General features: G+C 37.0%; 1 long non-coding RNA gene across 2 annotated transcripts; it reads left to right on the plus strand.

The window, feature by feature from the left end:
- Nucleotides 1-2,258, plus strand: LOC143884505 (uncharacterized). Of its 2 annotated transcripts, none has more exons than XR_013252941.1 (3): nt 1-102; nt 382-489; nt 604-2,258. It is a non-coding gene; the product is annotated as an uncharacterized LOC143884505 (long non-coding RNA). The 2 variants fall into 2 exon arrangements; XR_013252938.1 differs by lacking the exon at nt 1-102 and adding an exon at nt 111-247.
- The last annotated feature ends 13,969 nt before the right edge of the window (nt 2,259-16,227 follow it).

Genomic DNA, 16,227 nt, shown 5'->3' on the forward strand with positions numbered 1-16,227 from the left:
CTCTCATCGTGGGAGATATTTTATTACGTCTCTCAGTTCCCTTCTCTCTCTCCAACGTCTCTGCATCTCATCAAACACCGAATTTGAAGATCTCGCGAATCGGTAAAACACTATCCAACACATTTGTGTTCTTTCTCAATTTTTCTAAGATTTCTTGGGTTTTTCATGAAATTTTGTTAGGGCTTTCCAATTTTGTGGAGATTTTGTTTGGGTTTCTTGGGCTTTCATCTCCCCACAATGATTTTGGGTGTGTGTCCCAAAACCCTCTTTTTTTTTTTAATTTTACTTTAGGATTCTAGGGTTTTGGGGGTTTCTACAAACCCTACTTTCTCTCTCTAACATTCCCTTGATTCTTCTTATTCTTTTCTCGATTGATTATAGGAACGAATGACTTGGGACTTGGATTTGCAGAGATTTGGGTAACATCAAAGGGGATTTTATAAATCCTAATCTTAACTTTTGTGAAATTCATCTCAAGGATTGGTTTAAGTGTGCTTCATTCGTCGGCTAAGGAATTGTGAAGTTTTATTTATTTCCTTTCTTCAATTTGATTATATTTATGTGTTTAACAACTAAGTATGGGTCGTTCTATCCTGGTTGTAGGAGTTCTCAAGCCCAAAATGATGAAGAGCCATATGGCACAGAAAAGGTATGTTTTTCCTTTCTTAAATGCATGGACAATATAATTTTGATTTTTGGGCTTTTAAGGCTTATAGTCTACACTTTAAATCTTTTTATTGAGTTGGTTCTTGGCTTTATTTTTTCCTGTATGATTGTGGATATTAGGGTTTTAAGTCTAAAACTGTAGAAGGGCTTTACATGGATGTTTCCTTTTCTATGTAATTTTGTTCGAGTTTTGGTTCAAATCCTCACTGTTTTTACTTATTATATTACCCTTTCTTTCTATAGTGAAACTTCTTTTACCCTTCTTACTTTGGTTTACACTTTCAAATCACCTTCTCCATGCCATGTAATACTCAATATGCACATGGCTTTGTTTCTCATATCTTTTCCATCCATTTTTTTAATGTCCACTTCTCATTGCTGGCTTTGTTTCTTTTCCCTATTTTTAACCCTTCCTAATTTTTGGGGTTTCTTTGAGAAGAGGTTGTGCAAACAGAGTTCTAGATTTCTTCATACAGAGTTTCCATCATGCTAATTTCATTCAGGTAAAGGCAATGATCTTTTTGGTTATAGATAATTCAAGCATAATATTTTGTAAAATTTCTCTCCTTAATGTTGTAGCATTCAACTGATATATGGTATTCTCTTCTTTTTGCTATATCATGTCATCCCTGCTCATCAATAAGTGCTGGGGAATATATTTTTATGAGTTCCGAGTTGTTTGTCATGTGATATGAAACTGGATTTGGAAGTTGACAGATGCAAGGAAAGGATAGATATTGATAGTTATATAAGTTAATTAGGAACTTTATATATAACTCGAGGCAGTTCCCACAACTTTGAATTTCTTCGGAGCACGCAATATTTGTGTAGCTTTCTGCTCACCGATTTCTTGATTCATGTGGATTCTTCTATCTTATTTTATATGTTGCAAATGCATCTTTACCGATTTTCCATCTTTACCGATTTTGCATCAAGTTTATTGTTCTATTTTACAATGTTTTAATCAAAATGCAATGTTGTAAATTATTTCATCTCTCTATTGTCAATTGTTTTAATGCTTCTTATAATTAACCATTATCTTTTTCTTCATCACCCGTGCATCGCACGGGGTTTTTACTAAGGTATGGATTTACCTCTTTGATTTTATTTCTAAGCTATGTTTGTTTTCTCCCTTAGATTTCATATTCGGCCCACTATTATTTGTTTTTTCCTCACATTAAGTGATTTCATTCTACTTTTGGATGTTCTTTATAATAGTGGGTTATATTTTTAACCTTTTCAGTTAGTTACAGATGAGAAGTTGGAAGAGGTGGGAAAAGGCTGGCTGCTTTCTCTATCTTTTTTTTCCGATCAAGCTTATACTTAACATTTAGGAAAAAAACTACTTTAGCCATACTTAGGCCTGGTTTGTTTTGGAGTTTGAGAATGGTTCTGAGTATTGGACTCACAAGCTGTTCTCAAATTCTAAAACAAACAGGGTCATACTTTTCCATTAACGCCGTGACTGTATTGCAAGAAAAATATTTTTTATGGAAAATTACATCGAGGAGGAGCTCGATAAGAAGCACGGACACAAGGCATTGCCACATCATCTACAATATTAGTATACGTTTCCCTTTTGGTTTGAATTATTTATGTGGATTGATGGGATTTTTTATACATTTTGCGGCATTTTTCTTCTTAATGATGATTTAGGTGCATTTCTTTCTTTCAGTGTTTGTGGATCATTGGCCCCACTTTTTTATCCATTTCACCCGCTTCACTTCTACGTGGCACCCTCCTCTTAAAAAAATAACGTACTGGTTTCCCTTTCTTTATATGTCTACATTTCTATCTAAATAAAAGCTAAAACGTCTCCACTGGCCAGTCGATTTCTTTATTAAAATAGGCAAAATAATAGTCGGGATTTCTGCGTATAATTTACAAATATATCTTCCTCATGAATGTTTCTTCTATCTTTTCTTTTCTTTTTCAGTTATAAAGCATTTTATTGAGCTCTCCGTGCATCGCACGGCGGGTCTTTACTAGTATATATATATACGAGAGAGATGGTTTGAATTGAATCATTATTTGGATCGACCCTCTGCATTGATTCAACCTACTTATCTGGAATGGTCTGGAGTATTTAAGTGTCCATATGGATCATCACACACATTTGACTTTTAGGCTATTGTCATTCATAGTAAACTGAAATCGATCAACGATCCAGACTGTATGATTACTGTGAATTATATATATATATATATATATATATATATATATATATATATATAGCAGCCGCGCAGGAACACTACTCTCTCTCTCTCTCTCTCTCTATATATATATATATATATAGAGAGAGAGAGAGAGAGAGAGAGTAGTGTATATATATATATATATATATATATATATATATATATATATATAGAAACGGTTCCTACACATATGTGAAGGTATTCTTGCGACTATAGTCAAACTCCATAATGAGTAAATAATTTCACCGATATGATGAATACTTTTATGCACAAATAAATCTGTGTGCCTACTTAAATGTGATTAATATGTGAAAGAAATATGACAATGCAAGTTAGGATCTGATCTTCCCAAAGAGCACATACTAACCCATCCAGGTAATCCAGCAATTGGCTTACCTAAAAATTAGATGGGGCATATCATTAAGCTTCATCTGAGATTATCTCTTCTGTTCCATAGCTTTGTTGAAATTCAAAGCTTACTTCTGGAAATGTTTTTGAAACAAAGACATAGAAGACATATTTTTCATAATAAATATTGAAATTTGAAAGCAATAAATAAATCACCTTACAAAAACTTAGCAAATTTCTCAATGGCTGGAGAAGCAATTGCAGTTTTAATCAGATCATCCAACAAGTTGAGTGGAGTACACTATGTTTTCCTCTTTAGCTCTTGAATTACATCACACAGTGTCTTGCCATTCTCCAAGAAATATAATCATATGGGTTTAGAGAATAGCAATTGCCGTGCACCACCTGTTTACCAGCAATTAGTAAGTTAGACAAACACAGTATTATTAACATAATCGGTGGAACTTTTGACGTAATTAATGTCAAATAATATCTCTTATAATTCAGATAATATTAAAAAAAAACAAAGAAATCGATACTCCATCCACATATAAAGAGGAAATAAGTTTAGGCTCGTACCTCTTTTTCCTATATCACCCATTCCATTCAACATGTTAATCCTGTCAATTGAAACTTACATATCAGTACAAGGAAACAAAAAAAGACAATGATGTGAGGTGAAACTATTAGTGATGGGTTTCCACTTCAAAATTTAGAGGCAAATAATGGACAGACTTAGTTGAATAGATACTCATCTTTCGGGTAAAAGTGAAAATACTCACCTTCTCAACAGGAATCCTCGTCTTTTTCTCTTCCTCATCTCATCCGCTTTTTCTTCCCTTCTCTCACAGCCCTACTGTGGAACAAGAGGAGACGAGGTGTCTCTTTATAATTTTCCTGCAGGTGGTGATATCTCCACCCCTTTCTTTATTTTCACGTTTTTTTCTTAAGGGGTGGAGATATAATTTTGAGGTCTATGTAAAATTAGTCTTATACTTTGCTTTATTTGGGAAAACAAATCTCCTAGATTGCAAATTTGATAACGCCAAGATTAATGACGTTTGAATTTTCCAAATGCGACTGTGCCCATAATATCATTTCTATTTTTGTACTCAATTTGGTAAGACCAAATCTATCCTTATACGTGGAAAGACAACCATGACATTCAATGTTAAGTTCCGTGTGGGAATATCATTTCTATTTATAGTAGCACTCTTATAAGAGGAACAAAGTGGGCCCACCACATCTAACGCATGATGTGTAAAATTGTGGGCACCACCATGTACATGGGCTCCTGTGGTCATTGCACCTACAGACCGTATCCATGGGCGTGATTGAGTCCCAGTTAAACTAGGAAATGGACAGACTTCATTGAATCGCTGATAAATCCCTGTCGTTTTTTCTTCCTCATTCCGCATCTCGTTTTCTCTCGTTTTCTCCCACTCTCTTAGTCCGAATCTCAAACAAGAGAAGAGGTGGAGGTGTACTTTTATTGCAGTCTTATGGGAAGTGATATTTCCACTCCCGCCGCTCATATTCACGCTTTTAGTTACGGACAAACAATACAGGTGGAGATATAATTTTTCCTTATAATGAAAGTATTGGACAGTAATTAATGTGCAGTAATTCACCTCCTTGTTTTTCATGGAAGTTACAAACCAGATTCAGAAAAGGATTTTGCTAGCGAAGAGTCCTAAGGGAATATTTTGATGTAGGTAAAGTTTTCATCAGATAGAACTTTCCTCAATCAATTCTAGAGAGTTAAAGGACGTGAGCCAAACATTTTTTTTTTTGATGACATAGGGTATCCTCATCCCTTTTTTGGGTGGGACTAATCCCTATGGATGCATGCAATCACCCGTAAACTACGTGCATCGGGTAACTATGAGTGGGACATGAGCCAAACATTAAGATTTAAAAGTCTTGAAAATTGAAGTATGTGAACCAGACCACAGAATTTATTCCAAAAAAAAAATAGAAAAAACCTTGTTGGGAAGTTTTACTTTCCAAGAAAGAATATTACCTACATCCAAACATGCACTAAGGGTTGGTTTTGATGCCTGAAATGGGTGCACGAAGATGAAGTTTTAATACACCTGGCAGGATGAGAGAGCTTCCACATGGAGAAGAAAACGCTTTTTCTAGTAACGCCGAATGAGAGTAATGAGAACTATTTATCTGATTTTGTATCACTTATCTTCTTACTAACTCTTACCTAGTTAAAAAATGAATATTATCTTGGAATCTTACCATTACCTATGAATCTTACCAATTTTGTAGCTAAGAAGGAGATTTATCTAGGACTCTTATTGAGTAGGAAAGTTGCTGATCACATATTAGGATTTAATAAAGTTTAAATTTTCTATTTTGAAGAAAATGAAAAATTATCTATTTCTCTCCATATTCTCTAGTGTTCTTCCCTAGACATGGGAATATTTGAGTCTCTTTTTCAAGCGTCGCATAAAGGAATTAAAGTTTCTCGAAAATTGTGTTATCTTGGAGAAAACGACTTCAGAAGGGTTTGACTCTTTTCGTCAAGATGGCATTGTACAATGAAAGTTTGCCATACGCGAACTAGATGTCTACTAAATTTTTTATTGCAATTTTTAAAATCATAGAGTAATTTTTTTGTATTTTTTTCTGGTTTTTGCCATATGCCAATCCAAAACCAACGCGACCCTATTTCAAAATTCAGGTTAGATGGGTTGGATTAGGGTCGAGAGATTTAGAGGCGGGTTAGTTATGGTTGACCCTTCACAATTGGCTGGGGTTAGGTTGATATAATGCTATATAGGTTTTGGCTAGAGTTGAGGTAATTGCCTCTTATTGTTGATATTAAAAGTGAATTTTTAGTGGGTGATCTCTGGGTCAAATATCTCTTTTAGAAATCAGGCTAGATGGGTTGCCTTCTATTGTTATAGATTATAGAGCATCAATTATTAGAGTTGCTACTGTACTCAAAATTAGAAAATTGAAATAAAAGATTTATACGAGGCATAAATGAGATCTAGTTAATAATTAACTATTAATTAATGTTATTATTTACAAATAAAATTTACTTAAAATAATCCTATAGATAAGTAAAGAATAATGCACATTTCACCCAAAGAGGCCCTAGTACTCTTAGCATTGATTTGCACTTGTATAGAGTTTTTATTACTTAGATAAGGGAAAAATACACATACACCCCCTCAACTTTCTAACATTTTCAACGATAACCTTGACTTTTCAAAGTTATCAATGACACCCCATGACTTTTCACCGTCCATGAAGTAGACCCCCTGACTTTTCACCCAATAGTTAAAAATTCATCAAAGACACCCCCTGACAATTTCTTCTTTCCCATCCACCCCGTCACGTAACAAGCATTATCGAAAACTAAGGATGTGTCATTGATGACTTCAGAAAGTCAGGGTTATCGTTGAAAATGTCCTAAAGTTGAGGGGGTGTATCAGTATTTTTCCCTTGAAATAATGCAAAAATAAAAACAAAGAAATCTATCTATTCCAAATATAGAAGAGGACAAAAGTTTAGACTCATACATCTTTTTCCTTTCACACCCAATCCATTCAACACGTTAATCCCGTCAATTCAAATTTATATGTAAGCAACAAGAAAAGGAAAAAGGCAATGGTATTTTCATCTTCAACCTTCTCTCACTTACTCAATTTCAATTCTTTGGGCTTCAATTAATTGGCTAGAATGAATGAATGAACTTTTAGAGAGCAGTGAAAGGATAAAAAATGATGGCAAGCCCAATTGTGTTTATATTATATTATATTATTAAAGGAATGTGATATTTCTACCCTTTTTTCATTTTCATGCTTTTTGACAAACAAAAGGGGTGAAGATAGGATTTACTCTCATATAAGCTTGCTTAGAATGAAGGGAAAAATACACTTAGACCCCCTGTGGTTTTTGACACATTCAACTTAACCCCAAAAGTTTAAAAAGTTACAAGTAGACACCATGTGGTTTCATTGGGTTTTTTTAACTGGACGGAGATGACAGCGGGGAGGAATACCAAAATGCCCTCGTCCTCCCCAACTGAAAATTAGGGTTTTCATAATTGAAAACTAAAAATTGGGGTTTGATTCAAACCCTTGTTTATTTATCAACATAAACCCTCCATTTAGGAGTTTTATTTGTCTTCATTCACATCATTATAATGATTTGCACAAAAACCCTAATGTAATAGGGCTATATTTTTTTGTTTTTATCAATATTTTTTTTCTTGAAATGTGGGTTTGATGTAGCCATGGGGTGGGGTTAGATTGTCTGTAGTGGAGGTGACGGCGGTTGCCGGAGATGGCGACGGCGGCGGTGGCCGGAGGGGTGTACTTGTCACGTTTTGAAACCACAGGGGGTCTACTTGTAACTTTTTAAACTTTTGGGGTTAAGTTGAATGTGTTAGAAACCACAGGGCGTAAGTGTATTTTCCCTAGAATGAAAGTACTAGAAGGTTATTGAAGCGGATCTGGATCTCTTGGATCGTTTGAAGAGGCTAAAAGATGTACTCTCCACCGAAAACCGCCCTCTGAGTCAAAAGCCGGCAATTTTGGTATGAAATGCAACGTGTATACCTGGAAACTCCCTTTTTAGATTCGACAAACCCGGAAGATAGAATTCGAAGGTTGAAGACGAGTAAGGAAAATGATCCCTTGAGCCGGCCAGAATCTGTCCCATGCCAAAATGGCAGCCTGATTTTTCACCAATAAGGAAACAAAGCTTTTCTAAACATCGATGAAAGCCTAGAGAAAAGGAAAAAAAAAAAAACAAAAACGAGCGCGACAAAACAAACTCAGAAACAAAAACCGTGGCTTGATTTTTCACCAAAAAAGAAACAAACTATTCCTCAACATTGACGAAAGCCTTAAAAAGGAAACTAAATAAACGAGCGGGACAAACCAAAATCAGAAACAAAAGCTCTCGCCTTTGGCCAACAAGATCAAAATACTCAGACCTCGGACTACCCTGGAATACCTTATTTGCAAAAAAACCCCTCACTCCACTTCTCAGTGTTATCTTGGTATCGATACCAACCAAAATAACAACTCGGTGTTATCCTAATAATGATGACAACTAAGATAACAACTACTTATCTATGGTACCTGTTGAGAAAATCCGCCAGGCAAATTCGATCCGATTGTGCAAGTAAATAGAAAAGTAGAAAATAAAACAAGGCACAAGATGAACACCAAGATTATACGTGGTTCAACCAAGCCTACATCAGGGGCAAGAACACGATCTTCCACTATCAGAAAACAATATAGAAGGATTACAATGGATTAAACCCAAAACCCAGAAACCCACAGCCCTTTCCTTACCCTCTCAACCAAGACCGTACACACAAGAGATAACCCGACAAAAAATCCCAAGAGAAAACATGCAACCCTTTCCAAATCAGATCATGCCATCAATTTGGGACCATCATAGATTATATGCATGTAGATTTTATTTACTCACTGAAAAAGACTAAAATGTCCTTATATGTGGAAAGACAAAAATTACATTGTAAAAGGACCAAAACACCCATGACACTGTTTGGATGCAGATAGTTACCTTGTAAATTGGTGGTGCAAGTAGTCAATAGGGAGGAGACTAACATTTGTAATGCTTGATCTACCAAGGATTTACCTGGTAGAATAGTGATGAGTAGTGTTTGGTTGCCAATCTCGTAAGAGTAATGGAAGGGGGTGTCATTACCATTATATAGAAAGAGGAGAGAGAGGGAAGAGAGAGAAAGAGAAAAAGAGAAAAAAATCAATATGATACTTGAGAAATTCTTCCTTTTTTTAGGAGGATGGCATGGAAGGTATAAGTAGGGAACATGGGTGCCACATAGCCCGACTCGCATCAAAACCTGACAGTTTTAAATTTTTTTACCATTTTTCTATTTTGGTTTTTTAGAACATAAAAACCTAAAGAGGAAAGATATTACCATAACGAGGTCAGCGCAACCTAACACAATTCCACCCAACTGGAATTGGGAAATCGGGTCGGGTCAGGTCGTGTTCGGGTTGAGATTTTAGATTTCTGGGTTGGGTCATGCTAGCCTTAATTGGCTTGATAATCAGTTTAGGGCATGGGTTGACAGTTTAGAGTTTATGGTTGGATTCAAGTAGGCTTCAACTAGATCCAACCCGACCCGAGTTGCACCCATAACCAAAACATGAGGCAAAATGGTGGGCCCCACTTGATTCATAGGTTTGAATGGAGTTGGCGGGACCCACCCTATCAAAACATATCATTGAGCATCACGTATATTTTGGTCTTTCGATAAGGTAATTTCAATCTTTTCACATTTAAGGACATTTTGGTCTTTTGCAATTCAAAAAGGAAAAACAAATCTACTGTGAGTATTTCGGTCACAAATGGATGGCATGACTTGATTTGCAAAATTGAATCAAACTTGATGACTCCATTTGTAAATTGTCAACTAGAAGACTCTTTTTGCAAATTAAGCAGAGGACTCCTTTTGCACGAGGCCTTAATTTTTGGTTCCACATGGGAAACTTCCACAATAGGGGATATCTGCCCATATCCAAACTTTCCTTAATAACCCCTCTTTTTATAACGACACCACCAACAAAATTTGTAGCCCAGTTTTTTTTATATAGACACCCATTTAGAAAATAAATTTTATTACGGTGGGGCCGGGTATCACAAATCCACTCCATAGGATGATCCAAACCGGCCATTTGTTGGGCCACAACGTGAATAGGTTGTGCCCCAAAAATCATTTACATACGATGATCCTAACCATCCCATGGTGTTAGGATTAACAGCGCAGCAGGATAACGATATGCAAACGATAAACGGAAAATTTCACACATGTAGAACACACAGATTTACATGGTTCACCCTGTATGGTATGGGCAGGGGCGGAGCCAGGAATTTTCTCCAAGGGGGGCAAATAATAGTTGTTATAAATAATCAAAAAAATTAATATATAGTAAAATATTAAATTCACACAAACTTCAATTCAAATTACTTTCAATGTAAAAAAACATTTATATTTTTTTGCCTACAGAAAATTTGCTCAATTTTATTCAGCCATTTTTCATGTTTTGATGTATTATAGTTATGAAGATCAGATTTGCGAATTATTAGGTGAGACGAATGCTACTAGCACATATTTATGAAGTGGTTTGAAGGGTATTAAGAAAAGGGCAGTGATAAATTCACCCCTTTCTAGGATGAATTCACCCCGTATTTTTCAAAATGGACTATACAACCAACACCAAAGGATGATCCAAACCGCCCATTTGATGGGCCACAACGTAAATATGTTGTGCCCCAAAAATCATTTCCGTAGGATGATTCTAACCCTCCGGTCTAAAGAGGGACTCACATTATGGAAACTTACATAGATCGGACGGTTGGGATCATCCTATGGAAATGATTTTTGGGGCGCAACCTATTTACGTTGTGGCCCGTCAAATGGACGGTTTGGATCATCCTTTGGTGTGGGGCTGTGGGTTGTACAGTCCATTTTCAAAAATATGGGGTGAATTCATCCTAGAATGGGGTGAATTTATCACCGCCCTTAAGAAAATTGCATGTATTTCTCCATTTAACACGTATATCTATTCTTAGTACAATGTACTAGTTTTTCTTAATAAATTATAACTAAATAGTGGGCCCCACTACAGACATGTGTTTGGGTGGAGATGGTGCGCCACACATGATGAAAACATGGTATGAAATGATGGGGCCCATCCAAACTATGCATAAGGTGGAAAAATATTCCACAATAGGAAAAATTCCAAAACTGTGGCCAATAATCAGGTTTAGACTCGAATCAAATTTCGAAATTTGTTGGGTATCAATTTAGGATGGTACCAAGACCATGTGGCCACCGGATGTTGTTTTTACAAGATCAGTGGTCTTGATTTCATGTACAACTATATCCCTCTTTATACCCTTTTTTCTCTACCGTTGATTATAATAAGGGAAATGTTATTAGCACTACTGTATTTTGATGATCGCACTGCTCACTTTATAAAAAGTGACTTTGGAGCAAGGTTTTAAATTTCGGTTTCAGTACCTATTTCGGAACCCACCGAAAATTGGTATTAAGCATCAAAATTTGGGACTGAAATTTGAAAATTTTGGAACATTTTTTTTTTAAATGCCATTTTCTCGAAATTTCGAACCGAAATTACATAAATTTCAGACCGAAATTCGAAGATTTCGGCCGAAATTTGGTATTTCGCGAAATATCAAATTTCAAAAAATTTTGGTTTCGGTCCCCCCTGAAATCCAAAATTTCGGACCGTATTTTTAGCCGACGGAGTAGATAACTATCTACGCGATCGACTAGAAACACTTTTCTATCTCTCTATCTCAAACACTTGACACCATATGTGTGTGTGTGTGTGTGTGAGAGAGAGAGAGAGAGAGAGAGAGAGAGAGAGAGAGAGAGATGGTTTGAATCATTATTCGGATCCCCCCTTTGCATTGCTTCAAACTGTTTATCTAGAACCGTCACGAGTTTTTAAGCGTCTATATGGATTGACTTGAAATTAGAATGTTGGTTATTTGTCATTTTCTAGGCAGTTGCGTGGGTGGCTAGGATCATCACATGCATGTGACTTTTAGGCTACTGTCATCCATTGTAAACCCAATTACAGTTGCGTGGGTGTAGACACCCCATTTTGACCGTGCCCTAAACCCTCCAATTTTATGCAAAACCCCATCACATGAATGAATTAGGGCATCAAATTTCATACCAAGCTAGCTTAGGATCCCATCTAGGTCCCTACAAAATTTTGTCGAATTCCGAGTGCGTTTGCCTAGCGAACGAGCTGAGAGAGAACCATAGTGTAAACCAGAAAAGGAGGGCGAATTATCCTGAACAGGGCCGAGCTTGGGCCATATGAGACGCATGAAACCGCACGCTCATCAAAGTGTCGTGCGCTCATCAAAAAGCCGCGCGTCTTATCAATTTTTTGTGCCAATATCATTTCGAAATTTGTCTATAAATGCAAAGCTAAAGCTCGTTTAAAAAAAAAAGAAAGAAGAGAAATTTTCAGATCTGAAATCTGAGAGAGAGAGAGAGAGAGAGAGAGAGAGAGAGAGAGAGAGAGAGAGAGGAGGTCTGTGCCTAAACCCTACCTCTAACCTTTTTGCATCTTCTCCGGCTAGATCTGCAAAAGTTCCGGCAAACCTCTGACCGAATCATCTTCTCCGAGAGAGATTCGAGATCCGAGAGAAAGAGTAGAGATCGATGGAGGAGAGACCGGATCTGAAGTGAGAAAGTGGTCTTAGAGAATGAGAGAAAAGGGGAGAGGCACAAGGAGCAGCAGAGAGATCGAGGGAGAGAACTCAAGTTTTTGGAGCCCTTTTCTTTCTTCTCCGGTGGGATTCCAAGCCCCGAAATTCAGATCTGAGATTTGGAAGAGCAGACAGAGAGAGAGGGCAAAGAAAGATTGGAATCGCCTTCTTCATCTTCTTCGGCAATTTTTGCCGAAATCCGGTGGAAATTATCTCAACTCTAACATCATTGCTACCATTATAGGCACCATTACCTTCAATAGATTTAGCTATTTTCACTTTAGAAACCCTAAAATGAGGTCCTAAACCTTAGATCTATGCTTTTTTCTCCTTACAAACCCTAATCCAAAGCTTAGAAACTTTAGATTTGAGCCATTACATGAATTTCTACTTTCTAATCCTTTTGATCTAACCTTCTTCAATATATCTCCTCGTCAGATCTAAACCTATTCCGCACTATTATCGTTTTTAGAATATGTTTGGCGGCCATGTCTCTAGCAGATCGTCATTTATTCCAGTCATATTCCAGTGATCCAGCCTGAGTTCCGGCCACGGCCATTTTTTTTTTCACCATTAAACCCTTATCTCAGCTCCATCATTTGCAACACCGAAGAGAAGAGTCTTGCTAATCTTGATTAGAAGAATTAGTGTTTCTGAAACAAAAGGGCATCTGAAAGCAGAGAAAAATTCAAAGAAATTGCATAGATTAGAGGTATATTCAAAAATCAGGGGGCGGTAAGCTAGGGTTTTGGTGGAGCAAAGAGGTGAGAAGAGAAAAAACTCTAGAATTTCTTGAAGAAAAGATCGGAGAGTGAGAAAGAAAGGAGTTCAACAATTGATTCGCCGACCTCAGCAAACTTAGGCGAAATTCCGTTTCTACCGGTCATCATCTCCGGCCACGCATAGCCAGATCCGATCGTCGCATACAACAATGAGAAAGTATTTTGCATCTTTGAACCTTCTTTTCATCAGTTACACAGGTAATACTCCTATCCATTCCTAATTCTAGAGCTGTGATCAACTGTTGATTCCTGTTTTAATCCTCTTCTTTGAATGGTGTTGATTGAATGATCAGATTTCATTATAATTTGCCTAAGCCTTGAATTTCAGGCTATTATCATAATTAGTAGTTTTGACTGAAGCTTTGATTTAAATTTGGACATTTTGAGATTAAAAGCTGATTGAATCTTGATTTGTTTTAGTTGGAGTGCATTCAGTTTGCAAATGTGGTGATATCTCCACCCCTTTCTTTATTTTCACGCTTTTTTCTTAAGGGGTGGAGATATAATTTTGAGGTCTATGTAAAATTAGCTTTATTTGGGAAAACAAATCTCCTAGATTGCAAATTTGATAACGCCAAGATTAATGACGTTTGAATTTTCCAAATGCGACTGTGCCCATAATATCATTTCTATTTTTGTACTCAATTTGGTAAGACCAAATCTATCCTTATACGTGGAAAGACAACCATGACATTCAATGTTAAGTTCCGTGTGGGAATATCATTTCTATTTAGGAAGAATTGTCAACTGGTGACACAAAAATGCCAAAATAGTGAATGGGTGACACCCTTTTAAAAGTTTGTGAACGGAGGTCATTTTACTTTTTCTGACATGGCCTTTTACATAAATACCCTTCAGGAAGAAAATCCCATTGTTTTTACTTCTCTTCGTTTTTAACTGTACAGAGGCTTCTTTTTTTTTTTTTTTACTTTTACTCTCTCCATTTTCATTTTAACCACATGAAACCCATCTTCTCCGGCGTGAGGTGTGACCGGCGTGAAGATCTCTCATTTTTCTCTGGAGTGGGGCGGTTTCCTGCACTATTCCGAACTTCTCTCCTCCGTTATCAACTGTATTCTAACGAGGCCTTCATTTTTTCTGGCGAGGGCTTCATTATTCCGGCGAGGGCTTCATTTTTCCGGCGAGGCATTCATTTTTTCTGGCGTGGGCTTCAAAACAGAATATGATGTGTGTTTGCGTTTGTGAACAGAATATGATGTGTGTTTGAAGTTGAAATATGTATTTTTACAGGTTAAGTACACAGCTTTCTATGGTCCTATGTTGTGTTTCTGAGAGCAGAACCTTTATCTCTCCTGAAAAATGGTTGTTGACCCTTTTTTGGGTTGGTAACCCACATTCGAAGGTCAATCACCCAAAAAAATGGAGATTGGTAAGCCTAAATTTAGATTCCAGAATCTTTATCTCCCATGGAAAATGGTTGGTGACCCTTTTTTTGGTTGGTAACCCACCTTCGAAGGTCAATCACCCAAAAAATGGGAGGTTCGTAACTCGAAATTTCAATTCCAGAAGCTTTATGTAGCCTGGAAAATTGTTGGTGACCCATTTTTATATTGATAACCCACTTTCCAAGGTCAATCACCCAAAAAAATGGGACGTTGGTAAGCCTAAATTTCGATTCCAGAACCTTTATCTCCCCTGGAAAATGGTTGGTGACCCTTTTTTGGGTTGGTAACCCACTTTCCAAGGTCAATCACCCAAAACAATGGGAGGTTAGTAAGCCTAAATTTCAATTCCAGCAGCTTTACTCCCCTGGAAAATGGTTGGTAACCTTTTTTTCGGTCGATCACCCACTTTCGAATGTTGGTAACCTCGTTTTGAGGGAGTCGATAACCTGGATTTTGAATTCCAGTAGCTTTATCAACCAAGGGAATGGGTTGATGATCTAATTTTGTGTGTTGATAACCTCACTTCCGATTGGTTGATGACCTATTTTGGGGGAGTCGATAACCTGGATTTTGAATTCCATTAGCTTTATCAACCAAGGGAATGGGTTGATGATCCCATTTTGTGTGTTGATAACCTCACTTCCGATTGGTTGATGACCTATTTTGGGGGAGTCGATAACCTGGATTTTGAAGTCCAGTAGCTTTATCAACCAAGGGAATGGGTTGATGATCCAATTTTGTGTGTTGATAACCTCACTTCCGATTGGTTAATGACCTATTTTGGGGGAGTCGATAACCTGGATTTTGAATTCCAGTAGCTTTATCAACCAAGGGAATGGGTTGATGATCCAATTTTGTGTGTTGATAACCTCACTTTCGATTGGTTGATGACCTATTTTGGGGGAGTCGATAACCTGGATTTTGAATTCCAGTAGCTTTATCAACCAAGGGAATAGGTAGATGATCCCATTTTGTATGTTGATAACCTCACTTCCGATTGGTTGATGACCTATTTGGAGGGAGTTGATAACCTGAATTCCAACATCAAGTAGCTTTATCATCCTAGGGAATTGGTTGATAATCCTATTGTTTGTGCTGGTAATCCAATTCTGACTGTTGATAAGTCCCTTTTCATGGTCTAGATGTAGGAGAGTGAGAACTAAATAGAGAACAAATAGCATATCTATATCCAAAAAAATTATTTATGTATTGATGTTCCAATTACAACCATTCCTTACAAAATAACAAAGAAGAAGTCATCACAATATCTGAGAACATTCAAAAAATTCAATTACACCCTTACACAAAGAAGGGAGCTTGGCAAGGTATGCCCGACCTACTGAGTATGGGTGCAGAAGGCCCAATAGCAGTTTGGTCAACTTGTTGTCTTACCACGGGTGGTTCTTTGTAACTTCTTCTATTGTGGCCAAGTTGTTGACATTGGGTGCATTTGTAATGTAATCCACCTTTCAATTCGCGAGCAGTTCTTCTCGTACGGGGCCTTCCCGGTGGTCGCTTTGCAATCGGCGGTAATATTATCATATGCATCAA

Source organism: Tasmannia lanceolata, unplaced genomic scaffold (assembly GCF_043159265.1).
Source record: "Tasmannia lanceolata isolate RefF3 unplaced genomic scaffold, GAP_Taslan_0.1 ptg000002l, whole genome shotgun sequence".
In the NCBI taxonomy this organism is placed as follows: Eukaryota; Viridiplantae; Streptophyta; class Magnoliopsida; order Canellales; family Winteraceae; genus Tasmannia; species Tasmannia lanceolata.